Raw genomic sequence first — 26,890 nt, 5'->3', positions numbered from 1 at the left:
GTGCCGAGCTGGCTGAGCAGACACCCTGTCAATAGCCAGAACTTTTGCATCTGAGAAGGAAATGAGCAGGAGCTTAGTCAACGCTGCAGAACTTCTCTAGAGACGCAGAAAAGAAGTTTCCCTTGCCCAGCTGGGCACTATTGTTTCAGCCAGATGTTTTGACCTGGAGTGAGTCAGGTGGGATCAGGAGTCCTGGGGAAAGCGCATTGGTGGCAGTGGGTGTCCTCATGCTGGTGCGGTTCTGGCAATGGTAGATCCAGATCTCTGCACTGGTGTGATGGGCAGAGTTCACCCACTCGGCTCCCAGCCAGCGAACAGGACGCAGTGAAGCTGGGCTGCAGCCAGTAGATGAATGGCCAAGATTTGGGAACAAGAATTAGGGTGATAAAACAAAGAATTTTAGCAAAAGCCTTTAAGCAATTTGTCACACCCACGATTTGATAGGCAAATGTACCGGCTATTAACTCTTTCAAAGTGATTGTGCAACATGGTACGTGCACTGGTGCCATCCCATGCATAACAGAGCTGAAAATCCCAGAGGTAATTTAAACCAGTTCTTCTGCCAGCAGGGCATTTCCTGGGAGCCACTGTCCCTTGAGTGCACCTCAGACTTCATGAGGGACTGGGAGGACCTGAAATGCCCTACACTGTGGAGTCTGTGCTCCTGAGGGCCTTCTTACGAAGATCCCACCCCGTATGTCATGAAAGATCATATCCCACATTTTTTAGGAGTAAGGGTATTAATTCTGGGGTGCTGGGCAAATTCCGGCTCAGGAAATTCCCTTCTGTTTCCATAAATTGCCCCTGAAATGTCCTGTGAATACAGTATTCTTTGCTTTCTGACCTAAGCCGTTGTGTAATGTTGCTGTGTGCTGTCAAACTCTTACTTGTTCCACACTAGCAGTGGCAGCGTGTGTGTGTGTGTGTGTGTGTGTAAAGTGATTTCTACGGACCTTTACCTAGAGGGGTTATGAAGCTTAAGAAAGCCTGTAAAGTGCTTTGAGATCTGCAGATGGAGGCCCTAGAGAAAGACAAAGTACATATCATTATTATTGGTATTAAACAATACCACCAGCCTTTCTATGCTACCCATGGGTCTGTGCAGTCTGGGTTGCTAGAGGATGTCTGCCCTGGGGTTGAGCACGTGGTAGCAAAAGCCCAATCTGCTGAATGTCAAGTAAAATTGAAATTGAATAGTGCTGGGTGCATTGTCACAAGAGAAACCCAGCTCCTTCCAGATGATCGGTGGGCAGTGGGTTCCCCAGCCAGAGTGAATCTGGAGCCTTCACCAGGAACTTGCAGCCCAAGGGAGGAACAAAAAGGAGAAAGGGGGAAGTCTGGAAAAGAGTGGCCAATGGCCAGGCTTTTAGAGAGACTCCGACAGTGACGACAAGGGACATGGACCCATCCTGCAAACCCCTCCCTTCTAAACCAGAATTGACTGTAAGCGCTGCCATGGCTGTTACTTCTGTCAGTGGCAGAGCGGTGATTGGTTTTGGAGCCAGGATATTATTTACCACACTTGAATGATGGTGCAGATGTGGGAAGTTAGCGTTTAGACCTAGGAGCTTAGCTGTGGTTTGTGTCGTGTCCCTCGGCTGGCTTAGTGACGAAACAGACAGGAATACGGCTCTTGGAGCCTTTCAGAGAACCGGGTTTCTTGTATATTTCAGTGCTTGTCCTTTCACAAGGGTGAAGGAGCCATTAAGGGCAGAGGGCTGTCATCGTTTAACGGCACACAGCAGCACCATACAACAGTTTAAGACACAGAATGAAGGAGAATTCTGATCCCGTTGAAACTGTGAAGGGAATTTAAATGAACAGAGTGGTCACTAAGATGGCTTTTGGCCAGCACACAGGGTTATCGTCTTGACTCTTACAAAATGTGCCCTGAGAATTATGACTACAAGTGCCCACGACCTCTGCAGCAACTTGTCCATTAATATGCTGGGCCACTCGTTCAGTGCAGACTTACAAGGAGAAACTCTAGGCACAGAATTGCCCGGCACCACTTCCTGTAGCATCAGGGTATTCCATGCATATCTGCCATGGCCCTTCTTCACTTGGCAAAGATCGCAGCACAAGGTAATATCCCTCGGGTGAAGTGACTTGCCCCAGGTCAGATGGTGAGGCAGTGGTGAAGCCCTGATTACTCTAAATCACTAAATCTAAATTCGTCCCCTGCTCTAAATCACTAGGCAACACTCCCAGCACCATAGCAAGTGCAGGAGAAATCTCTGGGGAATTCCTGCACCCTTATCTGTGTTGCTCATTTGTTACTGGTGTCCTAAGCACTTTTCTGTCTCCCTGACTCTGAGAACAGGGCTCTCATCCACTCCAATCTGTTACTCCATGGCCAATTGCAGGAGGTGGAAGAACCCTGGGAAGAGCTAGTCACAGCATTCACAGGGATACGTGTTTCCTACACTGTGCTACAGAAATGGCCTTCCTAGAACTTGGCAGGTCAATGTCAACGTAGGCTCACTTTCGACCACGAGCCCCCAGAGCGGCTGGAGAATGCTTAACGTGCTCCAGATAAACTCCCTGTGGCAGCCTTCTTGTAGTAAGATGAAGGTGTGCTGTTGCCTTAAAGACCCAGCTTGCTGCTGAACGTACACATGAGCTGCTGCGCTGAGTTAACAGTAAGCAGTGTGTGTGTCCGTGTCCATCAGTCCCTGATCCTGTTCTCTGTGCTGGGGGAGTCAGATGCCGAGCCGGTGTCCTTGGAAATTGGGGTTAACCCCAGCCAGATGGTGCCGACGGCTTGGCTTGTGTGCGCTCTGTGACCATCCCCGGGTGGCTACCTGGAATGCTGTAGCGCATGCCAGCCTCTTGCCGGTTTGCCCCCTCAGCCAGACCGACATGAGTAACAATGGGCATGTCTGAGCTTTGTCACGTGTAGCGAGTAAAGCGGTTCACGATACATTAATCACTGATGGCCACGCTGCCTGGGTGCTTTTCAGTTCACTCGTGGCAGCAATGCTGTATTGTTCTGCAAAAGAAAAAAGAAGTCTGATAAAGGGACCTTTGAACCCCAGTGTTTGTGTCTGTGCTGTTGCCTGGGCGCTGAGCTAGAGGGATCAGTAGCACCAAAGGAACTTGTTTGCCACCCCGGATGCTCATGCTTTCAGTCATGGGCTTCAGTAGCATTAATGCTTCTCTGTGTTTGTCAGTTGCTTTCCGCCTGCTGACTGGGGATCGCCTAATAAACCACCAGATAAGGCCTGGGTGGTGGGAGCTGGAAACCAGAACCCCTCAGAAACCTCACTTGGAATTTCAGCAAGTTGGTTCCTGGTCCACACTTCCACCACAGCTGTGGAGATCAGCTCAGCCCTGCCCCAGATTGGTACATCAGGGCGTTCACAGTGGAGGGGCTGCAGCCCTGCTTGTTAGTTGTGTTGTGGTATCACCTAGGAGCTGCAGACAGGGACTAGGCCTCCACTGGGCTCGGTGCCGTACAAACCCAGAGCAAAGAGATGGTTCTTGCCCCAAGGAGCTTAGCATTCTGCAGCTGTCTCCCACAATAGCCAGCCCCAAGTTTTCAAAAGTCATGCGTTGCTCTCCCTCATAATTTGATTGGCTTGAAAATCATGAAATTTAAACAACAAATAAAATTGGGGTTTCTTTCATTTCCCTTCTGGATTGTGAGTCTTTAGGGGTCACGTTTTCAAGCTTTTGTCTGCAATCATGGGGGCTAGAAAGTTACTTTAAAAAAAGCAAAAGCTGAGATTCTGGTATGTTCACGTGATTCCAGGAGCTGAGGCTGCATGAAAAACACCAAATACCATGAGACTCGCAGTACGATCACAAGAGTTGGCGACACTGCATCTCTTCCTCACGCTTGGTTCAACAGAGCACGAATGTGTTGATCTCTAGGGCGCTCTCCAAAGCTTTTGCCCTGGTTTTTCCTGGGTTGAGTGGGGAAGAACTTATTTGTTGTAGGTCGGGGCGGTTGACCTTCCAGCTGATGTTGTGTGCACTGTGGTTTGGACTGGGAGGTGTGTTGTACCTGACATCAAGCTCTAGGCGCATGAACCATCGACGTGTACATTGTATAAATCAAATAAATAACTCTGTTCTGAATCATGGGGAACCCCCCCAGTCCGATTCCACACTGCAAATCAGCCAGCACCAGCCCTGTCTGTACAGAACAGCCATTTCCTCTTCTTCTGGAAGTAATCTTTAGGGTAGTTTATGTGAGCGGGGCAGCAAGCAAAGAAAGAATCCAAGTTTCTAAAGTAAATGCTGCCATCTGTCATACAAAATAATAGATTAGGACTCTCCGTGTGTGAGAGAGTGCGTGAAACCAAATCTCCAGGGTTGCACGGATACTGTGCCGCTCATTGCCCTTTGCAGACCAGCACACTATATAGGGGCTGTGCTCCAACAAAGTTCCTATAACGCTGGCTCGCGTTCGCAGCTCCTGCGCGTGGCCCCTTTCACAATGCTGAAACTGTCGGGCCAGCTGCTGTTCTCTTCACTGCACTCTAGAATGGGGGCCTGTAACCTTCATAGAAATCAAGTTGTACTGTGTGTGTGTGTGTCTTAGATTGTACATGTATGTGTGCATCGTATCTGTATGAAATAGATCCTCCTACAGAGAGAGAGAGAGAGAGAGAGACTCATGTCATGAAAACATAGAACCGTACCAGTAATAATAGCTAGCTGTTATTTAGAGCTTTCCGCTGTAGGTCTCAAAGCACTTTACAAGGGAGGTCAGTATCATTATCCCCATTTTACAAAAGGGGAAACTGAGGCCCCATCATACCCTAATTTGGGCAGATAGTATATCTTTTAATTCCACATCTCCTGCCCCCAATAGCTGGTGCTAGCAAATGCTAACGCATTTCTATACAGAGATACCTTCTTTGTTTTCTTACGGGCTTTGTGCTTTGCGGTTTTTGTGGCTGCAGTGTTTTTGTTTATCCCAGACTGAGCCTAGACCATTGTTTCCTATTGACTCACGCCACCTTTCGACTGCCCCTTCCTGTCCTGCACATAAACACAATGTGGGAGTGGGAAGTGAACACGACAATTGGGCCCCCGTTTTGATGGATGCATGTGTATTACACCACTTGAGAGCCAGTCCTGTGAGGAAGGAAGCGATAGAGATGTAATGGAGGAGCTGCACACTCTGAAAGCTCTCGGGGAAGGTAAGAGAACGACAGCAGGGTGGGATTTCAACTGAGAACGTTGCTATATGTTCAGAGCAGTTAGGTTGTCGTGGCAAGCTTTAGCCTGGCTGTGATTAGCTGGCTCATCTGTGCATGGCTGTTCTGTCCTGCATCATGTGAGGACCTTACGAACATGTCGTGCTTATAATGAGAGTCTTAGCACTTTTGAGGGACACTTTATTTTTCTAGGCTCTGCCTGAATTCCTGATGGTGCCATGGAACCAAAAGTTGCCAGCAGATCTGTTCTATCTACACAGATCCAAAGAATCACGTTGATTTCTCAGGCCAGCTTTCTGTCTTTTCTTTTTAGCATTTAAAAAAAATGGCACAATTGAGTCTTTACTAGGGAAATAGCGGAAGTCCTTGAGCTGTCCTACAGCAGTAGCAACACGAGAGCCTGCGTCAGTGTGTGGGCTTATTTTGCCTTTGCTCCCGATCTCTAGTGTCAAAGGGGTGGCTAGTCTCCCCTTCATGCATGTGTACCGCTCTTCACTCCTATTAACACTAATGGAAATTACCCATGCATATGGAGAGGGAGGAGAGAGTCCTAAATCTTAGCGCAACATCAACATGAATTTTCATCACCCAGGTTTCAGGAATAATAAACTGTGGCTGGGTTTAAAACAAAGGGGTGAATGGGTGAGAGTGTTGGGACCATTCAGAATATCTGTAGATGAGCTGATGAAATATGAGCAGTAAAAATAAATTGAATATTTCAGGGCCTAAGCAGCCTGCTTGTAGGGGCCAGGAATGCCATTTTCCCTCAGTATATAGGATTGCCTTCCTTTGAAACATCCACTATTAGCTGCTGCTGGGGGCAGGATACCATACCAGATGGCCTAGGGGTCTGATCTGGGATACTCCGCTAGAGGGATACATAAAAGCACAAAGACGATAAGTGTCTTGCCAAAGGCCATCAAGTGAGTCAGACCTGACCACAGCTCCCAGGGTTCTCAGACTGCTCTTTCTGTAATGATCATGTTTAGTTCATACATAATACTTATTAAATATTAGTCAGTGGGGCCCAATCTCAATTGGTGCTACTGTAATACACATAACAGGTGGCCATGCTTTTCAGGAAATACTGTGTGGCCTCTCTAAGATTGCTGCTGGAAGCCCAGGACCGAGGGGTGTTGCTCTGAAATGGGTTGTGTTTATGAAGAGGGAATTTACCATGTATGTCACAGAAGTGGTACCAGAGCTGACACCTACCAGCTGTACTTTGAATTGTTTTACCACCACCATTCTCCATGGGCATTTTCACTCTGTCTTCTTTTGCTTGTTAGTCGTGAGATAATGAAACCAGAATTCCTGCCCTCCCCTCTGCCCTAATGATCAGCTGACAGAAGGGGCTCAAGCGCGGACATCTGAGCCACATGAGAATCTCCTTAAAGTCAAACTGCTGGGCCCCAGAGACCCTGTTAAACACACAGCTGTGATGCACAGTAAATCTAGCTCTTAAATAGGTTTATTCCCTGATCAAGCACCCTGGAGGCCCCTTAGCCTTCACGCACACTCAACCTGGTGTTAATTATAGGGCTGAGCCTACGAAGGTCAGGTCTCATGCTATTCATACTGGAATCGTATTCCTAACCAAGTTTATTATTTTAATACGAGGGATGAACCGTAATGCACAATAATATGCCAGGTCCAGGGCTCTTAGGAACAGACCTGAAACGGTACATATTGATGGGCAGTATTGTGCGAGAACATGACAAAAATGAATGATCACATTCTCTAGTATAATCACTATACAAAACAATGGCTTTGACTGAAGGCAAGTAAAAAAATTCTACACAGAAGAAAATGTACTACCAGGTCCCATATTATAGACTGGCGAGATATAACTGTCTCTTTCTATGTGTGTGTATATAACATACATGTGTGTCCAAACCATTTAAAGGACACTTAGGCCCCCAAGATACCTTTGCTCATGAAAGAGAAGCTCCATGCAGCAGCCCTGGAAAAATACCTTTTGTATTTTTATAAGACTTTTATAGTGTGAAGAGTCATAGAAATGTCGTGATAGAAGTGACCTCGAGAGGTCATCTAGTCCATCCCCCTGCGCTGAGGCAGGACCAAGTATTATCTAGACCATCCCTGACCGGTGTTTGTCCAACCTGTTCTTAAAAACCGCCAGTGATGACAGGGATTCCACAATCTCCCTTGATAATCTGTTCCAGAATTTAATTACCCGTAGAGTTAGAAACGTTTTCCTAATATAACTGAAATCTCCCTTGCTGCAGATGAAGCCGATTCCTTATTGTTCTGCTGTTATTAGATGTTTGGTTCCTCACCAGTGCAATGCTGCAGAGAAGGCATAGCTGCATCCTTGCCACATTTTCTTATTTAAAAGGGACAATCTCAATATTTTAGCAGATTATTTGGCATTTTCCGTCATTCTGTCCTCCCAGAAAGTTCTCTGTAGACCATGGCATTTCTGTGCAGTTCAAAGGAGTGTCCCTATTTATCTGCCAAGTGCTGCCAATTATATTTTGGAGTCTAAGCTGGTTGCATCCTTATAAAGATTACGTAAAGCACGTAATTTTAAGAAGGCAGAGGGCCAATTCATCTGGTTTATTTACTGCTACTGCTATGAGACTGGGCAGTGGTAACTGGAGTTACTCAGCTGTGGAAAGCACTTATGTGTGTTAAAGCAGAGGACATCTGTGCCCATTAACACCAATGTTCAGAGAAGCTCAACTGGGTGGGGAGCCCATTTATTTCTAGTCCCACAGCTGGGTTCTGGTAGAAGGCCTGGACTGGCAGACAGCAATGAAATGGCTGCTAGGACTATTTGGCAATGTGACCATGACAGTAAGTGTATTCAGACTCATTATTAAGAGAGTGACATAGATTCAGGACATATTTTATTGTTATCATAGTAGGAAAATAGATACCTATCCCTTCCGGAATGAATGCAAACAAATTTGCAGACTGCACCAATTGATTTAAAAGAAAAATACAGGGATGGCAGGTGTTAGGAGAATGTGCCTGAAATAGAGTTTGGATTAACAGGAATTCAAATAAGCCCCCAGATTTGTGCCTTTGTTTTTGTGTTTTATGATGGTTTTTTCTTTTTCCCATCTGGGATCAAAATAACGCAAGATCTGCTCTGCTCAATCTGATTCATCATACGGGAACTGAACTACCAGATCCCAGTTATTTCAGCCCAGTAAGCAGCTCCCTGCGGCATTGACAAACATTCACAAACACAGATAAGCATAAGTAGTTGAAACACAAATACCAGAGCCTGCTCAGGCTCCTGATTGTCATTGCAGAGCCCTTGAAATGAGCCCCACTCCACTGCACAGTGTGAGAGCAGAAGTTTAATGGAGGCAAAGTTATCTAATGGTTAAAGCAGTGGGCTAGCAGCCAAAACGCCTCGGTTCTGTTCCCATATCTGTCATTGTCTTTCTGTATGACCCTGAGCAATGGACTTCTTTGTGCCTCAGTTTCACCAGCCATAAAATAAGAAATATACCAGTCTGATGTGGTGTGACAGTTAAAGGGACACAACTTAAAAATCACATCCGATTTTTTTATGATCCCGGTGACCTAATGATTTTAGTTTGTTTGCCTCTGTGCATTTGACAGCACTTTGTGTATAGTCAACTTTATTTCTCTTTCCCCGGTGTAGCTGTTTGTGTGAGTATTTTGCATAGCAACTGGAGGGAGAAGAATGGGTGTGAAACCACACTAATCAGTAGGGAGTCGGGGGCAGGTGTGGGGACTCTCATACTTCTGACTCAGGGGGTTTTAATTGACTCAATTTCCAGTAACAAATTATTATTGATTTATTGGTTATTTCTCTGAATTGCCCTAGGGCCTAGAGGCCCAGCCCATTTTTGCCAGCTGCTGTACAAATTCAGAATAAAAAGGCCACTGTTCATAAAGCACCTCTTGGGCCTCAGATAGAGGTACTAGAGACATGCCAAATGTGTTTTTGTTTCAAATAAATGCATTGTTATTTTATTTGAACACCAGGGGCCTGATGCCCCATTCGGGACACCTACCAAACTTGTTCTGAAACACGTGAGCTTGGGGTTCTCCAGGAAGGCAGGATTGGGCCCAACAACACAGGGGCTAGAAAAACCGCTGTTAATTCCTCCATTATAATCTCTAGATTTAGGGGCACTGTTAATTTTTTTTTTAATTCATTTTTAAAGTTTGAAGATAAGTGTATTTAAATTTCTTCTACTGTCTATGGGGTTAAAAAGAAGCTCTGTGCCTTTAAATTTGGAATAGCTGGGAGTTTGAGCACTGTCCCTTTAAAAGCACATTACATAGAGTTAGAATATAGCCTTTGTTTAACTAGTGATGATTGTTCCCAGTGGACTGCACTGGAATGGTTTACGGAGACCAGAGGGGGCTAAGGCTTGGGGCCAACCGTCAGCTTACAGATCGTAGCTGTTCAGACCATACAAGGAGGAAAAGAGAGGAACAGGGTGATCTCTGCACTTCCTGCAGTGGATTTGGGAGTTTACATTCAATAGTTCTTCCTGGTTCTGGAACGTGGGCAAGGAAGGGTTGAACTATGGTAAATTCTTCCATCTTAATTTTGTGTGTGTGTGTGTGTGTGTGTGTGTGTGTGTGTTACAAGGGGAGGCTTAGAGCGTGCTGTTCTTTGTGAACATGAGGAGAAATAGCAGCTCCTCGCTTCTTTCAGTGTGTTTTCTTTAACCATCTTCGACATCCTTTAAATCTCTGCTTTTCCTTACTCTTCCCCCCCCCCCCCCCCCAAACTCAGGGCCTCTTGTCTTTCATTTAATTTTTCATTTAATGAAACATCCCCTTAATTAAATTTAGTTTAACAAATCCCGGGAGAGATTATCGCATGACAAAAAGCAATCTGATTTTTTTATTATTATTATGGTGAAGTAATGAAATCTGAATTTTTATCATTCGTCTGCCCCCTCCCCCGAGTATGTGTAATTCACAGGGTTAATGATTTAAGATGAAAGGAAATGTCAGATTTGCCACTTACGCTGAACTGATCCGATTAACGTCCTATTCATGTTCTTTACTTCTAGTTTTTTTTAGTTCCTGGGATTGTGTTATTCTGGGTTAGGACATACAGTGTATGTAATTGTATGTAAGTTCTTGCCGGTTTCTATGCGTTTGCCTGGTATGGTGAGGATATTTGATTTCACAGCTATCAATGAGGATCGGAGATAGAGTGACCAAATGTCCCGATTTTGTAGGGACAGTCCCAATATTTGGAATTTTGTTGTATATTAGGTGCCTATTACCCCCCACCCCCGTCCCGATTTTTCACACTTGCTGTCTGGTCACCCTAATCGGAGAAGAACAAATAATAATACAAAGATTGTTAGGGACTAGGAAAATTAAAGAGAAATAACAGATTTCTAGGGAAAAGTCTATTAAGTAACAACTAGTTTGACAGCCCTGCTGAGCTCATAGCTAAGAGAAAACAGGCTGAACCCTGAAAACCTGTCTAATTTTCTAAAATTTTCTCATTCGGGAACATATTGCTTCTTCAACTTTGCCTCAAACAATTGCAGTTACTGTAAGTCAGGTCAGACAATACTGGATTTCCTATTGAATTTGACTCGTATCGGTTTGTTCTCTCTCTCTCTCTCTCTCTCTCTCTCTCTCTCTCTCTCTTTTTTTTTGCCTTTCCTGGCCTGAACTGTGTTAAATTATTTCCAGACTTACTCATAAATCCTGGTTGAAGGCTAAGGAAGCGATTTGGACAGATACTGGCAGGCTGGGTTCTGGGAACAAGATTTCCCAAGCTCTGAACACATCCAGGCTCCAGAACCATGGCTTAAATATTTGGAACAACCGTCAAAAACTAGGTCACTTGAACATCAAAAATCTGTGTACGGGGGAATATCCTGTCCAGGGGATTTGAAACTCTGCAAGTGTCTGGCAATTGTGGCCTGTCAGGATATTGAAACATGGCTTTGTAAGACATCCCTTTCCCATTACTGTCAATACCGCACCAGTTCAGCCAACAGGAAAAAAAAAAATCCTCCAGGAAATTAGCAAATAACGTAAAGGTTAAAGGAGGAGTCACTGTTCCTTATTCAGAGCCTGGCTGTTCAAAATTGTACCTCTTTGGCAAAGGACATATGCAGCAGATCTTGACAGTAGGAGAACAGACTTTATGCCTCGCTGGATAGCAGTCTACAGGATGGGAAGCGTAACGTATGGAAGTGACAATGCATACTGGAAGTGCAAACAACTGCAGCTCTGGGCCGAAGTGATGAGGGAAGCAATATTAAAAGCAAAGAATAATATAAAATAGTTATTCAAGAGAAGGATTTCAGAGCAATGGGGTTCTGGATCAGGCCCATCTCAGTACAAAAAACACAGGATGTGTCATGATCACCGCTCTGAGATGATCACCGTTCAGTAGAAGCTGCAGTACAGTGCATATCCCCTCACACAGCTGCATCCATCTCTGTCCCAACCCCCAGCTTGCTGACCTCCATCACTGAGACTGACTGGCAGCGTTTGTCTTTCAGACACCTTTCCAGCAGGATCACCCCGCCTGCTGATTGTTATTTGAGCAGCACGCCGCCTGCTGGCTGAGGTTCCTTTCCAGAACCCAGGACCAGCTCCAATCGCCAGAATACGGAATTCCTCCCATTGTCACAATAGGTCCCCTGCAGCAGTTGGGGTTAAACTGCACTCTCACAAGTCTGGCTAAATGGCCGGGAATGCTGTGCTTAGCCCCAGGCTGGTGCAGAAAATATTTGCCTTAATTAAAATGTGAGGAGCCCAACTGCACAGGGAGAGCATCTTGCATTTTAGTGACTAACAGATAGTGGCTCTGAAGACGTGGAAGCTGAGGGTTTAGCTGGGAGGAGTGGGGCAGGGAGAGGGAAGGAGGGAGATTTGGACATACTGCTCTGCTTGCGGCCAGCTACAATATTCCATTCCTCTGAGCACCCTCAGTTCTGCTTTGTGAGCTGAGTGGGGCTTTTTCCCAGTGGGTTTCTTCCCTTCCTGACAGAGCCACGAAGCTCCCCTTATTTCCCCTGCTTGAGCTACATCCCTCAGATTAGAAAGGTTGCTACGGTGACTGATGGGGAGGGACAGCAGGACATTGTGTGCCCTCAGTGCTGGTGAGGGGTGCCGGACCGGGCTGGAGGCTGCTGGCCGGCCTCCACCCTCAGAACAAGTACAGCGCAGCTGGAGCAGCACAACCGCCCCCTCCCTCCACCCCCGTCCCGTATGGCCTGCTCAATGTGACTCAGTCCTGACCTGCTGGAATCAGCCTGAGGGGTTAGAGGTGAGTTCACTGCCCACGGCCCGCTCACACTCTGGCCAAGAAGTTGGGGGGTGTCAGTTGTGGTGCTGGATTTCTGTGGTGTCGATGCTTGTCTGCCTGGAACTAGACTGAGGCTACCCACTAGTGTCACATGGGTCCCCAGACAACCCTCCAAGGGTGCCAACGTTCAGTCCCACCTCCCTAGCTGTATTGTTGGGTTTAACCACAGCCATTAGTAACTAAAACGCAAGACGCTCTCCCTGTGCAGTTGGGCTCCTCACATTTTAATTAAGTTTTATGCTGCTGCTAATGTGGGTTGTTATTAACTGAACGCTACGGAGAGCACCACTTGTACATCAGCTGGTGAGCCAGTACCGAGCAGGCTCCGCCCTGTGGTGGATACAGACTGCATCTCCAGTGATGCCGGTTTAGTGTGTGTGTGCGGGACACGATGCATCCCCACCGCCAGGCATGGTGTGCAGCAGCGGAGTGGAGGATGCCTACAGCACCATCCACACCAGGACACTGGAACGCTGGGTTTATGACAGCCACTGTCAGCAATGGGTCGCATGGGACTGGTGGTGTAGAGGGGCCAGAACCCTTTTCAGCAAGTAATTTAGACTGTACCTTCTTGAAATTAATTAAATCATCTAGGAGATGCTGCAACTCTTCCCACCACAACCTGATTGATGAGAAACACAAATGTAAGATATTTGGTGTGATAATATAATATACATGGCATCTAAGCAAAGCCTCCTGCAGCCAGGAAACAGATGACCCATTCACCTTGCTATACAGACCCACTTTCCTTGGGAAGTGTTTAGATACCCGAGTGGTGGTAGCTCTAGAGAACCCTGCGATAGCTATCTAGAAAATGAAGTTGTTTCTTGAAGAACGACAGAAGCGTGTGTGGCCCCCTACCCCTGAGCTGAAGAAGGGTTCCTTTCCCTAATGGGGAGTGGGTGACTTCCTTTCCTACAGGCAGTGGGCGCCTGACACTGGATAAGTAGCTGTGATGTGATTCATAAAAAGCTAATTTATAATTTGCCAGAATATAATCCTGTTTGATCAGTGTTATTCAGTTCTTCTTTCTTTTAAAATTCAGTGCACTTAACTACTCTACGAGGGTTTATGAATGTTTAAAAATTGCTTTGTGCTCCCTAAAGTAATTTGACAAGTCTGACAGCTATTGATTAAAAACCTGAAATTATTCAGGCTGCAGGATGACTTGGGGGATTAGATAGAAAGTTTTTTCAAATGTGAAAGGAAATAAGATGTTGGAAAGTAAATATGTTCTTGAATATTTTTGAAAAATCCATTACAACTGTGAAATTAAATTGAAATTAGATACTTGGTGTGGGGATGAAGGAACTAAATGCTGGCTTTGCTATGTAGGTGTCAGAGAGCAATCCACCAGCCCAGGTCCGAAAATCTCAATTGTACCCTGCAAAGTGCTAGCAAAAGGACTCTCTGATGAAAAATCCATTCCAGGTCTCGATTAGGAGGGATCCTTCGAGGAACCCATTGATGGTCCCTGGTGCCAGCCACTAGAGTAAATGCAGTCATGTGGCAGCCCCCATCCTGAGGCCACATGCACAGCCGGGCTGATTCAGGGACTGAGAGGGAGGTGCAAAGATGGGTTTGTGTTGGAGTTGCTGGGACCTGGTTCAGCCCCATACTGAATTAGAAAAGCTTCAAGGCTGCCCTAACGTGTACTCCAAATGCAATTGGTAGGTGGCATCCAGGAATAGCCAGGGCATTAAATGACCCCAGCATACCCCATCCCGCCCCTGGCTCAGCCTCTGCATCTGGAGCCCCATGCAAGAGTGCCAGAAAACCAGCTATGCTCTTTCTTCCCCTGCCAGGGATGCCCTGTTTCAGGGCAATCTCCCAACAGGCCCATAAAACAGCTGTTGGGCCACTTTATCCGCACCCCACCTGCACAAATCGGATGTGGCTCTGGGCATGTCCTGCTTCTTGCTGTAGCTGAATTCAAACTGGGATCCTCATGTGTCCTTGGCAGCAAGTCTATCCCGTAACATCTATCAGCTGAGCCAAAAGGAAGCCTCTTCCCCTGGCCTAGCGGCCAGGTGCTGCACTAAACTGGATCCTAGCCCGAGATCAGTCAGCAGATTTGACTGTCTCCTTGCAGAGCAAGACACCTCCAGTACCCTGAGAAGTAGCTACCCCACCTGTAGGAGTTCTCCTTTAGGACGAGCTGAAATCCAGCGATGGCAGCTGGGATTGTGGAGTAGAGAGTTGTTCAGCTGCTGCCTGCGTTGAGAGGGTGAAGTCCCTCCTCTTCCTGCACCTAGAGAGGGGAAACAGCCCCAGATCCTCAGATTCCCTTTTGAAATCAGTGGGAATTAGGCACCTCAGAACCTTTGAGGTCCTGGGCCAGAGACCCCTCTGAATCTGACATTCTCCTGGGAGGCAGTGACAGTGTGTTCCATGTTCTCGAGTCTCAAGAAAGGTTTCCATTGTTGGGGTGGGTTATTGTTAATATTGATTAGGAAAAATGAATATTTATAAGCAGGGAAGAATCAGTGAGTACTGTAGGCTAGTATGAGAGATCTGGCCACTCTTGATAGGATGTGACTATTTGGCAGATGAGAAGAGTTCGCTAACATCTAGCCCCTGTTGTTTAACTGCGTGATTAGTGGTTGCTGCTTTCTCATTGGTTGTATTTATTCTGGCAGGTGTTTGCTGTTGATACTGTATTTTGGAATGTATTCTGAACATTATGCCTCTGTCTATGTAGATAATACAGCAGGATCTGGTATTGCTGGCCATAGCTTGCAGTTATGATTCATATCTGTGGATCAAAAATTGCTTTGGAAAAGATCTATTTCCCACTGGTGCTGCTGTGTTTGTAATAATAATAAACATTCTGTGCTTCTTTAGCACCCTCTATTGCATGCTGTCAACACACTTTACAAACATCAATTCATTTAGCCTCACAGCCCCCCTGGGCGGAAGGTGTATATTTTACAGATGAAGAAACTGAGGCACAGGGAAGTGAAATGACTTGCTTTGAGTCACATAGTGAGTCAGTGGCAGGGCTAAGATTAGAACCAGATCTTCAGACTCTCAACCCCCATGCCATTAACCTCGCACTTCCAACTTTTGTACTCTGGCTTATCAGTGGGGAACTGGAAGTCATTGCGCAGAATCTCTTTGACGGTTTTGCAGGTAAGGAAGATTTTCACCCCTTTCCGAGGGCCACTCTGCCGCAGGTAGGAATGCTAGGACTTATGAGAGTCAGTTGTGCCCTGCTGACACGCCTTGGCATTCCAGTGCCTTCCAGAAATGGATCTGTTCTTGCAAGATTGAGATTTTGCTTCTGTGGGTGGGGAGAGGGTGTGAGGGAGTTTGTCTATGATGTGTGATGTTGTGAATATAATGATAAAGCAGCGTGGCCGGGTTACCCGAGTTGGTTGATTAGGCACCCACGGAAGTTAATGGCAAACAAGAAAAACTAAAGGCCTATAAAGAGTTGCCTGTGTAATTGGCATGTGGCCATTGCCTTCTGCTCTACTCAGCTTCGTTTTCGACTGGAGAGTTCTGTCAAGGTGACTAGAACCCCTTTTGACCAAAGGCACTTAGATAGAAATCCAGTGGATATTGCTGTCTGTTTCAGTGATCATGCCTGCACTGAGCCACATACCACTCACTGAACTCTGGAGGTCCTGTCCCTGCATGCACTGGGCTCAGTGTAAAACCCAGGATGGGTTCACTGGGGTCTGATTTCTTCTTTAGTTGGTAAGGGCAGCCCTCAGGCTATTACATGGAGCTCATGTGCAGTGTCATTTGACTGTGAACGATGTTCTAATACTGTTCACTGTGCATGGCCCTTGGTTGCATGTCAACAGCAAAAAATAAGCTTAAAAAATGAGGGAAGAGAAAGCAGAACTTAAAACCTTGTTACTGCTGGAAAAGATCAACGCCACACTCAAGACCAGTTATCTGTCATTCCTGCAGCAAGCCCGGATTATGCTTCAATGCTCGACCTCCAAAGCAAAAGTTAGTAATAATACTGACCCTGGGTGCACTCTGAACTTAGCTATCTCTGATTAAATGAGTTTTTCTTTCCTCGAGCATGATTTAGTTCTTATCTTCAGAACGAAGGCTTTAAGGTAAGAAAGTGTAGAGAAATTGAAGGACAATCCCCCCCCCCCCCACACACACACACACACACACACACACACTCACTCACTTATAATCTAGGACCTGATGACGCAGCTCAAAGATCAGTCTTCAATGGATTCCTATCTTGGAATTATCCTCTTTCCTGCTGCAATGACAGGAACCTCCTTCATCAGAAGAACTTTTCCCCCTGCTCTACTGGTAATGAGAGTGTGGAATGCGGAACTCTTTGCTAATCTTGTCCCTGCGCCTCAAGGCGAGGTGGCGAGCATGATAAGGACCCTGCAGTTGTACGCATAGTGGAAAGTCTCCCAAGCATGGGATGAATGTCATTAATGGATTTATCCATCAGCGGAACTTTCTGAGATGTTTAAAGCAGAAGGACAATGCCAGGGTACTGAGACTGGGGCTATGTTTGCTGCCTAGGCCACCAGCATCTGTGTGTGGGAGTGACTGATTCCTGTGGAAGGGACTCTGAGGCACTCTGCAGCATCTCCTGCCGCTGCCTACCAAAAGGAAGTCCCACCCAGGCCTCCTCAGCTAGAAGTTTGGTGTCCGCAACTCAAGTTCAGCCTCTTTACGGGCAGATGAATGTTGTGTAAAACCCTCTTACAAATGCATCTACGCTCCATGGGGAAACTGTGGAGGGGCAACGCGACAGCAGTAGGTTGGTGATTTCTTGCTTGTCCTTGCAATGGTTTAGCGAGTCCAGAGGACAACGCAGTTCTGAGCAGAACTGTTAGCATACATGCACAGCGTGCTGTAGAGCCTGTACCAGTGCATTCTGGGACACCAACAGCACCTAATCCATCATGGCCAGCCAGCCCTGCTGCTGGGAGCAGCCCCTCTAAAGGCAAGGCACTGCATGTGTCAGGGGATCAGTTGCAGCATTCATAACTTCCCATCCACAACAGGGAGGCATCACTGTACGTGGCACAATTAACCTGGACCTACACAGAAGACCTTACTCCAGGCACTGAAACTAACCCGTGCCACCAGTACCTGTAAAACACACAGGGCAACATCATCCATGCTGTGCAAGCCCTAAGGCATCATTTGCTACACTATTTCCGTCTGGCGGCAGACAGGCCATTAATATACATCTCAAAGCCAAGGCTGTCAGCGTTTCGTTTTAGGCTCACCTACCTAAGCAGGGAAAGCCTGTATTCTGGCCTGGAGAGCCAGGTGGAGAAATACGCATCATGGGCAGGGTGCTGGAGCTTCGCCTGGTCTCACTGGCTAACAGTCTGTGCCTGTTAAATCAGCAAGGACCAAATATAGACACATAGCAGGGGAGTATTGCCTGTTGGCCATTTATTTGTGAACCTCTGTTTACAAGTGCTTTGGTCTTGGAAGAGAAAAAAAATGAAAGGTTTCGTAAAAACCCCTATGTCAGTGATTGCCTGTTTAGGTAATTGTGTTAGGCCTCGATCCTGCAGTGTACAATGCCTGGGCAGATTCTGTGCCCACATAGAACCCCTTTAGATACAGAGCAGCTCCATACAGGTTCGCCAATCTGCCTGTGCTTTGTATATTGAAGAATCAGAGCCTTATTTTGTAAAATAATCGTTTTACTTAAGCTTAATACCAAAGACACACAATCTAGCCATCCAGCTTTTAGCAAGAGAATAAACACAGTGAATATTTTTATACATATTTGTATGTAATGTACTACTTGGTAAATACATTTATATGGGATTTTATATTTGTAAAAAAAAAAAAAAAATCTAATTGATTTGTTTCACAAGGAGCTGTGCAAATCCACTGCTAGGAATAGGTTTGCCGCTACTGGCCAATTGAATCTGCTCATTTCCTGGAAAGTCATCCAACCACTACTTTCCTAATTTGATTGCTGCTGTTCGAGTGTTTCTGTGCCGCGCTGGCATGGCATCCTGACAAATGCTTCAGGATTCTGAGGGGGCGTTGAAATTACTTCTGTGTACGGATCTAGCAAAACTTGTCAGAAATGATTCTGCTGATCTCTTAATTAGGGTTTTGTGGGGAGTTTTTCAAAGACTTGGTAGAGTCGAAGTGAGTAGCACAGGGTAGGAAGGGAGTAAGACTTGACTGAGAGATGTACAACAATCTGCTCTCAGTCTGCTGTCCTGTGTTGGACTGAATGCACTGGACAGCTTTACATTTCTTCTGGTTCAAACCCCAAACAATATTTTAACATTTTTGTTTTCTTTCCCCCCCCACGTAAATGCAAAGCATGTTTGCCAATCGCAGATCAGATGGAATGATGATCATTACTCAGAAGTTGGGGAATGATCATTACATATTTAATATCACCATCAATATAATTACGTGGCTCTGCTGTCAGTTCTGGTGTACGCGTATAGCTTTCTCCTAACGCTTTGGTTATGTAGTATGTTCATGTTTTTATCTGATGAAAGCAGAGGCCTCGTCCCATGGTGAAGAGAGGTCTGAGCTGCAAGTTTACTCGACACATTGTTCTTCATGGGCAGTAAATATGTCTTCCCAAGCCACTGTCAATGTACCATTTGTTTAAGGGAAATAGTTTATGGTTGACAAGAATATTCAAAGACTTCTAATGTGGGACAAAGTAAATACCTTGTGGAGTACAGTAGGTTTCCTTAAACGGACATTGGCTAGAATGGATAGGGCCAATGTTTTACTTACCTGTAAAATTTTATTTTCATTTTGTTGTTTTGATCCCTTAAAAATTATCCTGCAAGTAGAGCTGGATGAATAGGGGATTGTAAGACAAGGGGGGGGAAATCAGGTTGAACCATAAACAAAAATTTTCAAAATTTTTAGTGAATTGAAGAGTCAGGAAAAAATCTTTTGGGGTTGAACAAAATGTTTAGTTTCTATTTTGACCCTTTTTATGTTTTTATGTTTTACATTTTTATGTTTTTGAAATGTTTAAGAATAAAACTAAAGGAAATTTTGAAATGAAAAGGGTTTTCAAACTAAAAAATTGAATTTTTTTGTTTTGAAAATGCGTAACAAAACATTTTGATTTGAATTTGTGAAACGTTTTGATGTCATCGAATCTGCATTTTTATCCGGAAAAAAGTGTTAGCTGAAAAATGTTGCCCAGTTCTGTCTGGAAGTACTTACAGTGCTAATTCCCTGGCACTGCAGCTTACAGGGGTGTTCCTGCAGTATAGTGAACTGTTGCCCTAAAGTGCTGTAATGTTTTCCAAAGTGTGTGGGGGGGGGGGGAATATTTCAGCATTCTACAGTAATGGGCCCAAACACTCCAGTTGATGTGAGTATTTATTTGTGCAGTGTTTGGGGGCCATTCCTGTAGTGCATATAGTCTTTTAATAGGGCACCCTTCAGAGTTCTGGCTGCAGCATTGTGACTGGTGCATGCACTGCCCCCATCTTCTGCTCCTTGTGGGCTGGTAGCTTATTGAAATTCACAAGAATTTATGTCAGGTGCTGGGAGAAATGGATTCCTTGTAAATTTCAGCTAAAATATCCGCAGGAATAAAGCAGGCAGGCAGAGCTGAGCCGCAAGGGGAAGGGAGAGAGCAACATTCATGGGACACTTGTTAGCCAAGGCACACCCAGCTAGGTCACGTATTTGTCCTCCCAGCCTTGGCACACCTTCCCTTTTATTAACAGAGAGTCCAGTGTTCAAACATTTCCAAGCTGCTTTTAATGATTTTAGCAAGCTGGGTTGTTCTCTGAGAAACAGTTTGTCTGGATCTCATTTAAATCAAACCAGGGTTGTTGTGTTGCAAATCTGGAAGGTCACTGGATGACAGGAAAACAACTGGTTTCAGAGTAGCAGCCGTGTTAGTCTGTATCCGCAAAAAGAACAGGAGTACTTGTGGCACCTAATTTGTTAGTCTCTAAGGTGCCACAAGTACTCCTGTTCTTTTTGAGGAAAACAACTGTGAATTAAATGGTTGCGATTCTGCTCCCCTTGCACCAACATAAGGCCCCAATCTGGAAACTCTTAGGCATGTATGTAGTCCTCTTGGAGTAATGGAATTACTCATGGGAGTAAAGCCGCTCACAGGCTTCCGTGTTTGCAGGATCTGGCCCTCAGTCGGGTACCTCAGACTCCATTGAACTGACGGATACTGCACCAGTATAAAGCAGGTGTGAGAGAGAGAGGAGACTTTTTACTGGAGCACGACCATTTTGTTTGTTTAATATTCTAAAAGCAGAGCTAATAGCTATTTTTATCTCTTTCTCCCTTCCCACGTACACAGTCTCTGGTGATGTTTAGCTTGACAGGCCGGGCTGCAGTTATGATGCCCAAAATCTTGAAACTGTCATGGAGTGAGGAGAGAATAAAACCCCTGGCTTAGATAAAAGAGCCAGGGAGTCGGAAATGCTGCGTGCGGCACACTTCTCAGTCCTCAGAGAGGCTTATTAAATTACACTGGGGAAGCCTTTATGGTGCACAGCTAAAATGGCTTTCAGGCTCCACTCTGGATCTCATTGGATTGCATAGCCGCGATGAAGCTACTTGCACAGCTCCACAATCAAAGGCGTTAAAGCTTTTCCCCTCTCTTTCAAGGCAGAAGTGACGCATGGTGTTAAAGATTGGCCAGGACTAGTTCGACCACGTAGATAAAGTACCTCTTGTCCAAAGGCATCAGAGCACTTGCCAAACATTCATTCCTTCTCACAGCCCTCCTATGAGATAGGCCTGTGAAATTAGACCCATTTTACCCACTGGGGAAACTGAGGCACATAAAGGTTAGTGATTAGTCGGGGTCACAGAGCAAGTCAATAACAGAGCTGAAAATAGACCTCAGAAGTCCTGGCTCCCATGGACATTGGAGCTTGGATCCTCAAGCTTGCAATTTCCTCTCATTACTTTCTTTGGTCTTGACACTAGCATTTAACACCAAAGTGATTTGCCTCTTGTGTCTGGGATTTGTCTGCATGTGTATCTCAAGGGCTGTGGGGTTCCCAAAGCCTCTACAGAGCATTGCTAACATTTTGGTCGATACCTGATAGTCCCCACCTTTGAGTTTCGCTATAAACCCGGATCAGGATTGCGAAGTTTTGTAAACCTCGCCAGCAGTGCTGTGTCTAGGAATGTGCTGTGGTGGTTTCATAGGGATTTGATGCAAAACCCAGTCGTTTAGTTGAGTTTTGGAGTTTGTTTAAAACTCAAAGTGAAACAGGGATGGGCGTGGAAGAGTGGTTGAGAACCAGCAGGGTCAGAACAGGAGCAAATATTTGTCCAACCTCCTGTGAAACAAAATACTGACTTTCACCACAACTGGAGGCAGCAGCCCCTGTAAACTCTGGGCAGGGCTGGTGTGATGAGCATCGGGTATCAGCCGCAGCACAGACACCTCTTTTTATTTGGCATGTTCTGAACGATGTGGTTTGGAACCAGTTTTAACACCAAGCCTTTTCCCCATCTCTGCCAGCATCCTGAGTTTTATTAGTGTGCTCTCCTCAAGCAGGATCCGAACGCTAAGTCGTATGAAGACACTTGGAGTTCGGGCCCCTCTGTGGGTTTCCATAAGGGTCTCTTTTCCTTTCGATAAGAGGAGAACATGGTTCATTAACAAAAACAGATGGGTAGTGAATGAATCGTCTTTCCCAATCTCTCTGCTAAAGTGTATCATTAATTAAACATCAGCAGGGATGTGTGTGCTTAGCAGAATGTGCTCCACCCTGAAGAGTACACTGCTCGGGGTTGGGAATAAGGGTGCAGCGCCTCCCCTGCTCGGTCAGCTCCCATGCGCCCAGGATGCTCCGTGACGAGTGTATGTGGCTGAGGGCTAAGACTTGGTGTATGCAGTGTAAAAGCCTCGTTGGAAGCCTCAGCTAGCACCCTGGCTAACGGTCACAGAGAGGCCAGGGACCAAACTGGGCCAGGATGCTGGCCCAGATGATCCCGCCCCATCTGATTGGCAGTGCAATGCCGGGGAAGTTTGCTCTGCTGCCTGCCTTGTACCTGTTCTGAGCAGAAACAGAAGCTGTCGCTCTCCCGAGGGCTGGTGTTAACACTTTTCACCAGCTCTAAGCTCATTTAGAAAACAAAACAAAAACCTACATTAGCATCCACTCATTTGTAAAACATGGACTTGCTCGTTGTGGGCCCTTCCGAGAGAAGGCACTTGGCAGCTCCTCTGAAGTTCTCTATATGCTGCATGGCGACTGCGAGTCCTTCTGGTTTTTTAGCAGAATCACGTGGGCTGGACAGGAGCAGGGCATCTTCTCCATTGCACTGCACTGGGGCAGGATTGATTTCAGTGTCCTTGTGCTGTCCCAAATCATCCGCAAATTGTCACCTTGTGAATTTCTCAGCTGCCCGAAGATGCTAATAAATCTGAACCCCTTTTCTCAATTGCTTGTTTTGATTATTATGACGCTTGCAATGTAACGATACTGTGCCTGCTTTGCCCCTCTCTAACTGCCTTCACCCCTGCGGGATGTGATTGGTCCTACTTCTGCTATGTAAATGAGATGCGACCCGAGATTATGGTGTGACTCAGTCACAGGAAGTAGTAAGTTCCTCATAAACAGACAGGGTTCTTTCATGTAATTCCCACTGAGGAGGTGATGATTTCCTAATGCAGGGGTCGGCAACCTTTCAGAAGTGGTGTGCCGAGTCTTCATTTATTCACTCTAATTTAAGGTTTCATGTGCCAGTAATACATGTTAACATTTTTAGAAGGTCTCTTTTTATAAGTCTATAATATATAACTAAACTATTGTTGTATGTAAAGTAAATAAGGTTTTTAAAATGTTTAAGAAGCTTCATTGAAAATTAAATTAAAATGCAGAGCCCCCCGGACCGGTGGCCAGGACCCGGGCAGTGTGAGTGCCACTGAAAATCAGCTCACATGCTGCCTTCGGCACACGTGCCATAGGTTGCCTACCCCTGACCTAATGGGTAGAGTTCTGAGAGCAGAGGCATGAGCTCTGCCATCCAGCCAGGGACTGGAGGGAGTCAGGCTCCCACGAGACCTTTCCTTTCTGTGCGTTTGTTTTAAAGCTACCAGCAATGGAATGAGTCTGGCGGATAAAGTCAGGTAGCTGCGGATACAGCACAGGCCGTGTCCTGGGGAGCTGGACGGCTCAGGGGATTGATAACTGGTAATGGAGTCTTTCCCCTCCACGCCACCAGTTTGAACCCTGCACAGCCTGAGCGTGACCGCACGTCGGGTGCCCCTGAGAGCTCCTTCAGGGCTAATATCAATGACCTAATCCCAGGCCATTTCTAGAGGCCCACACCATAAAACCTCCATTACCTCTATCAACCTGGTTAGCAGCTCCAGCAGCGTCCCAAGCTGGAATGGAGGGGATGCTGCTTTCCCCTCTCAGTGATGGAGGTCAGGAGGGCTCATTGGCAGGCCCGAGCTGTGGCTAAAGAGAGCCTGTTAGCCTCTAGGTCTGTCAGTCCAGCCCCTACCATCAGCACTAAACTCATGGAGTGTTGGCTGGTCAGGCTGCGCCCGATGGACCTTCAGTGTTCTGTGAGCCCTGCTCGCCCTGGGGAGGAACCTCACTTTGCTGGGTCCCTGTAGGTGTAGACAGGATAGATGGCTAAGGCCTGCCCTACTTTGCTGGTTCAGAGGGGCCAGCGCGGTGTGTGCCCACACAACACACTCTTCAGACTGTGCTCCCACAGTTTTATGGAGCCACGTTGGCATGCTAGGGGCACAGCTTCAGAGTCAGCTCTGATCCATGGCTCCAGCCACCGGGAGATTAGGCCAGTTTCACCCTTGAGTTTCCCTCTGGGTGGGGCAGCATTGGTGAGGATGGTGGCTTTGAGCTCTCATTCGTGCTGGCAGGCAAAGGCGGTTGTGACTCCAGTTGTGGGCGGGCTGGACTTTGCTTCGTGGTGTTTATGGCGCAGTGGCATGTATGTTTGGGAACTCACCTGCCACTTTTATTTCCGATCCACTGAAATGACAAAGAAAGCCCGGCAGTCCCTGCCTGCTGGGTTTTGAGGATGGGAGGGTCAACACACAGCTAACCAGCCCCGCACTGCAGGAGGGAGGTGAGTCATGCTGACATTTGACGAGGAATTGCTTATTCCGTGGCCAGCCTGGGCCCACTAGCGAGACTATCCACCCCAAGCCACTGTCCGTAACAAGGGCTCTTCCTGTTGGCTTCCTGTGCACGCTTCCCCTGCTGGTGTCCTCCCACAGGCTGATGTGCTGCCTGCCCGGCTAGTTGCGTTGGCTACTTCAGCAGAGGGCATAAGGGCAGGCAGAGATGCCCTCTGTGAGCTTTCTCTGCCCCCTGCCCTCACTGCCCCAGGTTCCAAGTGGCTTTGGGTGTGTGCAGGGCTCCCCTCCTTTTGGGGGTCTGTATGTTTCTAATGGGGCCTTTTCTTTCTTCAGCCAACTTGCTGCTTAACCCCTGGGCAGGGAGTGAGGGGCGTGTGTAATGGGGAAGGGTGCTTGCTTGGGGGGGGAGGGGAATGGGGTCTGAAGAACAGGCCGAGTGGATCTAGGGCAGCTGATGCAAAGGGATGAGTTCGTCTGTAACTGGACCCCAGTGTCTCAGAGACCCTGACGTTTGGGGAACTGTGCCCCGTTTGGTCTCGCTCCCCTGGAAAGCCCTTATTCCCCCTGGTCCTGGCTTGTCAGTGTTGGGAAGGCTCTTCTAGACGCAGTCCCTGTCATACACAGGAGAGAGTCCGGTTGTGGTGGGATAACACAAGGGGCCTGTCTGCAAGGAACACAGCAAGGCAGATGCTGCAGCGCAAATGGGGGTGGGTGTCTGTGGCCTCTTCCTTGCTGGCATCTCTGGTGCCTTGGGGGAACCTGGCAACACGCTGCAAAATAGGATGATTGTTAAAGGCACTTGAACCTACAAATCTGCCAGCTGCCTCCCACAGTGGAGTGGATCCTGATTTACCATTTGCATTGACCGAGTAAATCTCCCTGCTAACAGCTGACTGACAGGCTGCTAGCTACACCTCCCCAGCCTGGCCCAAAACCTGAGCTGGCGCAGCCTAGGGAGAGGCTGCAGCCCTTTGAACACCCTGCCTTCCGTCTTATCTGACCTTATTGCTCAGCACAGAAAGCTATGCTGCACTTCAAAGGCCCTCTGCTAAGTATACACGCAGAGGGCCAGATTCTGGTTTCGGCTATGCTGGCGTAAATCCAGAACATCCCTTCAGCTGGGTTACCTCGGGATTCCCCCCCATGTAACAGAGCAGACTATGGCCCTTAGTGTTCAAATGGAGATTGGTGCACTGGCTCTGCCCTCCCGAGGAAGGAATTCACATCCTGGCTCAGGAGTGAAAGTGGTTTGTGGCCTGCTCCTTTGTGGGCATCAGTAATTTCATACAGTAAAACACCCACCCCTGTGGTAACCTCGTTTTCAGGGTCAAAACCTGCGTGGAATAAAAATGGTTTGAATGTGTTACAAAAAACAGAACAAAGAATGTGTTGGTTTATTTCCCAGAGGGATTTTAACCCTTCCCCTGCAAACCCAACAAAGCAGTCTCGGGCCACAGCTGGGGAGCCAGCAAGGAAAGGAATCGAGTGGAAAGCCAGCACGTTTCCCCTGGGATCCGTCCCCATGTACGCTTAATCCAATGGAATAAGGACCGTCCTCTGGTGAAGCAGAGCCCAAACAATGCCCCGTGGGAGCTCTGCAGCAGTTATGACGTAGCCAGAACTGAATCCGGAGGAGGCTAGAGCCCGCAGCTCACTGACTCGACGGTTGGCAGCTGACATTTACACAGCTCTGTTTTTTTATTACTATTTTTTTAATCAAACGGTATCCGACCAGATACAGGGAAGGTTCTGTTGCACGATACACCCAGCAGGTACAGAAACATCCACATTCTCACCACATTTCTGAACACATCCAAAGTCTTCAGTGTATTTGTCTCTGCCTTGGAGAGAGCTGGGCAAGGGGCCAGCGGCCCCTGGCCCTTACAAGGTCCTTCTCGCTTACATGCTGAACTCATGACCCATGACTCATGTAAGAAAAAAACGGTATTGTAATGATTAGGAAGTGAGTCTTCTCTGCTCTTGTAATATGACACCTAGCTCTGACCCGGCACTTGGAATTCTAATACATTTCAGCAACATCAACTAATCCTGTGATATGAAGGGTCACGACCCTCCTCTTTCAGGAGGGGAAACGGAAGCACAGACGAGTGAAGTGACATGACCCAGTTTATGGAGAGTTGGGATAAGGACGCAACATTTCCTCTCTGTCCTTGCTTAATCTGCTAGATCCCGATGCCCTTTCCGTATTGTTACATAGAGATTTGAATAGAACTCATCCCTCTGGCTTTGAGATCCTTCTCAATGATTATTTTTTCAACAACTTTTAGCACTGATTTCCTTTCCTCCTCTTTTGAATGCATTTCTCCGCCACATTCTCCTGCCCATGGCAACCTA

The 26,890-nt window shown here is 46.8% G+C and overlaps 1 protein-coding gene across 1 annotated transcript in view; it reads left to right on the top strand.

Annotated features, from left to right (window-relative positions):
- Positions 1-26,890, top strand: part of DAB2IP (DAB2 interacting protein) — a 253,971-nt gene that overhangs the window by 139,161 nt on the left and 87,920 nt on the right. The window lies entirely within an intron of this gene.

The sequence above is a fragment of the Emys orbicularis genome, chromosome 18 (genome assembly GCF_028017835.1).
Source record: "Emys orbicularis isolate rEmyOrb1 chromosome 18, rEmyOrb1.hap1, whole genome shotgun sequence".
Lineage (NCBI taxonomy): Eukaryota > Metazoa > Chordata > Testudines > Emydidae > Emys > Emys orbicularis.
Note: the sequence above shows the minus strand (reverse complement) of the source record. Positions and strands in the feature narration are given on the sequence as shown.